Here is a 6,000-nt window from a genome sequence, read left to right on the forward strand (position 1 = left end):
TGGAATACTGAGGAAGAAGAAAATACATGAGGGACTCCATAAGTCACTTAAGCGAAAGTACAAAATATTTGCCACAATACTTGCCAACCGTCTACAGATGTACCTATCACCCTCGTTCAGAAGAAGGATTAAAATACCACCACAGAGCTTGCCATACAAAGTTACCTTGGCCAAGCAACCATCTATTAAGTGGGAATTCTTAAGAAAAGCACTGGCTTCCATTGACATAATTCAGTCTCCTCCTAGAGACTTCACAATCCTAAAGCAGGTGCTTCCTGAGGACTTGGGCATCTTGTGGAAGTTACTCCCAATGGTTTACGGTTCCTGGGGTCACAAAAAAACACTAAAGCATCAATGCCCCCTCACCCCAGCTCTACTCCATCTGTGTCTGAAGTACATGGAGCACCGAATCCTGAAGACAGGCACAGTCCTTAGTGTTAGCCGTCAAAGACGGAGTCTTTTGATACACATGGAACAAGAGAAACTGCCTTCTGTGGTCAAACTGCTCTCTGAAATCAGGAAGGAGTCTGACCTGAGTTTGAAGGTGGTATGAACATTGGAAGATAAACATTTAAATGAATTGTTATGAGAAAAGCTTTGTCCATTAAAAGGAGGATACTGCCTTCAGCTTCACCATGAGACTGACTACACCATGAAGTGCTGAGCATGTATTATAGTCAAACCCAGAACCAGACCTAAAGATCATGTATTATGGTCAAACCCAGAACCAGACCTAAAGGTCATGTATTATAGTCAAACCCAGATGGTCAAACCCAGAACCAGTCCTAAAGAGCATGTATTATAGTCAAACCCAGAACCAGTCATAAAGAGCATGTATTATAGTCAAACCCAGAACCAGACCTAAAGGTCATGTATTATAGTCAAACCCAGATGGTCAAACCCAGAACCAGTCCTAAAGAGCATGTATTATAGTCAAACCCAGAACCAGACCTAAAGAGCATGTATTATAGTCAAACCCAGAACCAGACCTAAATGTCATGTATTATAGTCAAACCCAGAACCAGTCCTAAAGAGCATGTATTATAGTCAAACCCAGAACCAGACCTAAAGATCATGTATTATAGTCAAACCCAGATGGTCAAACCCAGAACCAGACCTAAAGAGCATGTATTATAGTCAAATCCAGAACCAGACCTAAAGATCATGTATTATGGTCAAACCCAGAACCAGACCTAAAGGTCATGTATTATAGTCAAACCAAGATGGTCAAACCCAGAACCAGACCTAAAGAGCATGTATTATAGTCAAACCCAGAATCAGACCTAAATGTCATGTATTATGGTCAAACCCAGAACCAGTCCTAAAGAGCATGTATTATAGTCAAACCCAGAACCAGACCTAAATGTCATGTATTATAGTCAAACCCAGAACCAGACCTAAAGGTCATGTATTATAGTCAAACCCAGAACCAGACCTAAAGATCATGTATTATGGTCAAACCCAGAACCAGTCCTAAAGAGCATGTATTATAGTCAAACCCAGAACCAGACCTAAATGTCATGTATTATAGTCAAACCCAGCACCAGTCCTAAAGAGCATGTATTATAGTCAAACCCAGAACCAGTCCTAAAGAGCATGTATTATAGTCAAACCCAGAACCAGACCTAAATGTCATGTATTATGGTCAAACCCAGAGCCAGACCTAAAGATCATGTATTATAGTCAAACCCAGAACCAGACCTAAAGGTCATTTATTATAGTCAAACCCAGAACCAGTCCTAAAGAGCATGTATTATGGTCAAACCCAGAACCAGTCCTAAAGAGCATGTATTATAGTCAAACCCAGAACCAGTCCTAAAGAACATGTATTGTAGTCAAACCCAGAACCAGACCTAAAGAGCATGTATTATAGTCAAACCCAGAACCAGACCTAAAGAGCATGTATTATGGTCAAACCCAGAACCAGTCCTAAAGAGCATGTATTATAGTCAAACCCAGAACCAGACCTAAAGGTCATGTATTATAGTCAAACCCAGAACCAGTCCTAAAGAGCATGTATTATAGTCAAACCCAGAACCAGACCTAAATGTAATGTATTATGGTCAAACCCAGAACCAGACCTAAAGATCATGTATTATGGTCAAACCCAGAACCAGACCTAAAGGTCATGTATTATAGTCAAACCCAGAACCAGTCCTAAAGAGCATGTATTATAGTCAATCCCAGAACCAGACCTAAATGTCATGTATTATGGTCAAACCCAGAACCAGACCTAAAGATCATGTATTATAGTCAAACCCAGAACCAGACCTAAAGAGCATGTATTATAGTCAAACCCAGAACCAGACCTAAAGATCATGTATTATAGTCAAACCCAGAACCAGACCTAAAGAGCATGTATTATAGTCAAACCCAGAACCAGACCTAAAGAGCATGTATTATAGTCAAACCCAGAACCAGACCTAAAGATCATGTATTATAGTCAAACCCAGAACCAGACCTAAAGATCATGTATTATAGTCAAACCCAGAACCAGTCCTAAAGAGCATGTATTATAGTCAAACCCAGAACCAGACCTAAATGTCATGTATTATAGTCAAACCCAGAACCAGTCCTAAAGAGCATGTATTATAGTCAGACCCAGAACCAGACCTAAAGGTCATGTATTATAGTCAAACCCAGAACCAGTCCTAAAGAGCATGTATTATAGTCAAACCCAGAACCAGACCTAAAGATCATGTATTATAGTCAAACCCAGAACCAGTCCTAAATGTCATGTATTATAGTCAAACCCAGAACCAGACCTAAATGTCATGTATTATAGTCAAACCCAGAACCAGTCCTAAAGAGCATGTATTATAGTCAAACCCAGATGGTCAAACCCAGAACCAGACCTAAAGAGCATGTGTTATCTGTGACAAACATCAGTGGCCTGAGGGAACACACTAAATGTATTGGGTGTTATAAAATGTAATGTCATGTAATATTTGTAATTATAAACTGGGTGGTTCAAGCCCTGAATGCTGATTGGCTGACAGCCATGGTATATCAGACCATTTACCACAGGTACAACAAAATATGTATTTTTACTGGTCTAATTACATTGGAAACCAGTTTGTAATAGCAATAAGGCACCTCGGGGGTTTGTGGTATATGGCCAATACACCACGGCGTTGCGTCGTGCCTAATAACAGCCCTTAGCTGTGGTATACTGGCCATATAGCACACCTCCTTGGGCCTTATTGCTTCATTGTATATAACTGCATTAATGTTGCTGGACCCCAGGAAGAGTAGCTGCTGCCTTGGAAGGAACTAATGGGGATCCATAATAAATACAAATCAGATGAGAATATAAACCATGAAATAAAAGACATAGCCATCATATCCAGGGATATTGGATATCTGGGGCTATAATTTAAAACCTACATAAATGTATTTTCAAACATATAGGCCAAAGATAAGCAAACACTGTTTCTCCAATAGAAATCCCCGATCCTGCTTGTAAGCGATGTCATGGCGACATTAGCAAGCTAAGCTCAGGTACAGAAACACGTCATCAGGTCTAATGGTCGTGGCATGCCCAACTGCGCAAACATATAGATTATTTAGATTGAAGTGGATCTTAAACAAATGCTGATATTACTGTATTCACTGTTGCATATCGGTCTTGATAGGAATATAAATAACTACTGTACATATTATACTGTATAGATGTATGAGCTATGATGTATGAAGGAGTACTCCCAGGCGTATGCAATGTCTTGGTCTTATAAGGGTTCTGCCGACTGTACATCAAATATAAACGCAGATCAATATTCCATTGGTTTTCTCAGGTTACAATGGAATTTCAAACCACGAGGTCATCTGGAGCCTCAGAGGTCTAATAACGAACATACTCCTGTGTATTGAACATATGTTTGTATTCCAGAAATAAAAAGGTGTGTATTTGTATGTGTGTACTGTCTAAATTCGTCTTGATTATAGAACTTCCTGTAGTAAAACAAAGAAACAAGAAGACAAATAAACCGCAAAAAAACACAAATAGCAAAGTTAAGAAATTTCAACAGTTATTGCAATCATCTTTATTTTGTCATCTCACCTTGTATTAAAGGGCTCAGTTTGCAGTTCGCTCTTCATAGAAGATGCTACATACTTCACTAAAATGTGAAAACAAAAAAACAAAATCTTTTTTTCCTATGAACTGATTGTAATAAATTCAAAATCTGGGGGCACCAGATTTACACAACATGGTTCCAGACATCAGTGTTCACACCCCTGGAATAATCATTACATTCCTGAATAACCTGCTTAGACCAGACAAAATGATTTAAACGTCATTTAAAGTATATTGTTATCCAAATGTGTGTGTAAAGTAATACTACAGACTACTATAGATGAGTAAGTGCTTACAGGCATATCTATGTCAACATATTGTAAATGCTGTCACAAAAGACAACATTACAATGTGGGAAAAACTGCAGCCCAGAAAAGCCTGTATTTAAGAATGATTAATTATGTTGGATTAAGGTAAGCAACTAATCAGAATTATGAATTTAATTAAATATACACTCGTTTTTGTGGGATTAAATGAATAAGAATAATTTCAGGTAAATCTCTCACCTTTGAAAAGAAAACATGTATATTTGTTAGGTTTGTGATATTTCTAACACACTTCTACTGTTAATGCAATTTAGTGATATGTTACTTTTGTGATTGGAACATGAAATTAAATTTAAGTAATAAATTCAAAAATGTCATATATCTAACCAACAGATACAAGATATGACACAATCAAAAGAAAAATTAATTTAAATTGCTTTGATAATAAAATGGCATTTTTTAATGCTATTTGTTTAATGAAAAGATGATACAAATGTATGTTTTATTAAAGAAAAATACAGGGTAACCTGTACTGAAGTGCTTTAGTTATTCTTGATAGCACTATAAACAACAGCAATAGGAGTTCATCTACACCTGTAAACATTTGTATAAAAAAAGTTCAGCCGTGTAAAAATGTAGATTTTTTCTGAACGTTTCAAATAATCAAAATGGATGCCAACATTACAGGACCTCTACAAAACATCAACATTTAACTGAAACACCTAAAGCAGAGTCTTTACTGCACTAAAACAAAAACCTCTACTCAAACTTAAACACCAGCTTTAGGCCTCTCCTCATTGGTGGAGGTCCTCACCTGGTTAAGTGCTCAGCAGACAGTCTAAATACTGTACCTGCACACCTGGTTGGTCGGGAGTATCCGTCAATCAGCCCATGTGGTTCGGAGCGTGTGAGGTGAAGTGAGGCGGTACCCTCAGTATGTTTCCCACAATTCCTTTTGACTGCCTTTTAAGACAAAGGTAAACCCCCAGACACAGTCCAGTTAATTCCAAATATGGTCAGATGAAGACCACAGAAATAAAGATCCCAGAGTGCCAGGTGTTACAGTCCAGTTGGACCAGTCTAACCAGTATGATCCCAGTAGAGGGCGTAGCAGAACAGTCACAACATTCCAGTTCATCATTCCCAGGGTTCCACTCACACAGCATATCCTGGTTTAGGCAGTGTCGTCATTAGTTCACTTTTTTAATAAAGTTTGGTCAACGTTTGGTGTTTCTGTGTTTAACAGTTGGTCCCACTTTGATACAAAAAAATTGTGGTTTTTCATCTAAAAAACAATGACTTTCAAATCCAATGACGTCAACTCAAAAGCCTGGTCCTGTTCAGAAGCAGTCAACTCTGACAGCCAGTCAACTCCAAGTCTGGTCCTCTCCGTAGTAATTTAACAGAACAACGTCTGGACGGTCCACTTCGGCTCAGCTGGCTCATTATGTTCACACACACAGGGAGACAGAGAGAGAAAGAGAGGGAGAGAGAGACTGGACACAGATGGTGTCTACAGGATGGAGTGGATAAAGGTGTAAAATGAAGAATGAATGCTTTAAAGGTAGATTAGTGTCAGTCTGTTTCAGAGGGAGCTTTAGTCAGGAGCGAGGGATGGAAGAGGGGGAACGAGAGGAGAGAGTGGACAGAGAGAGAAAA

The sequence above is a fragment of the Salmo trutta genome, chromosome 37 (assembly GCF_901001165.1).
Source record: "Salmo trutta chromosome 37, fSalTru1.1, whole genome shotgun sequence".
NCBI classification, from domain to species: domain Eukaryota; kingdom Metazoa; phylum Chordata; class Actinopteri; order Salmoniformes; family Salmonidae; genus Salmo; species Salmo trutta.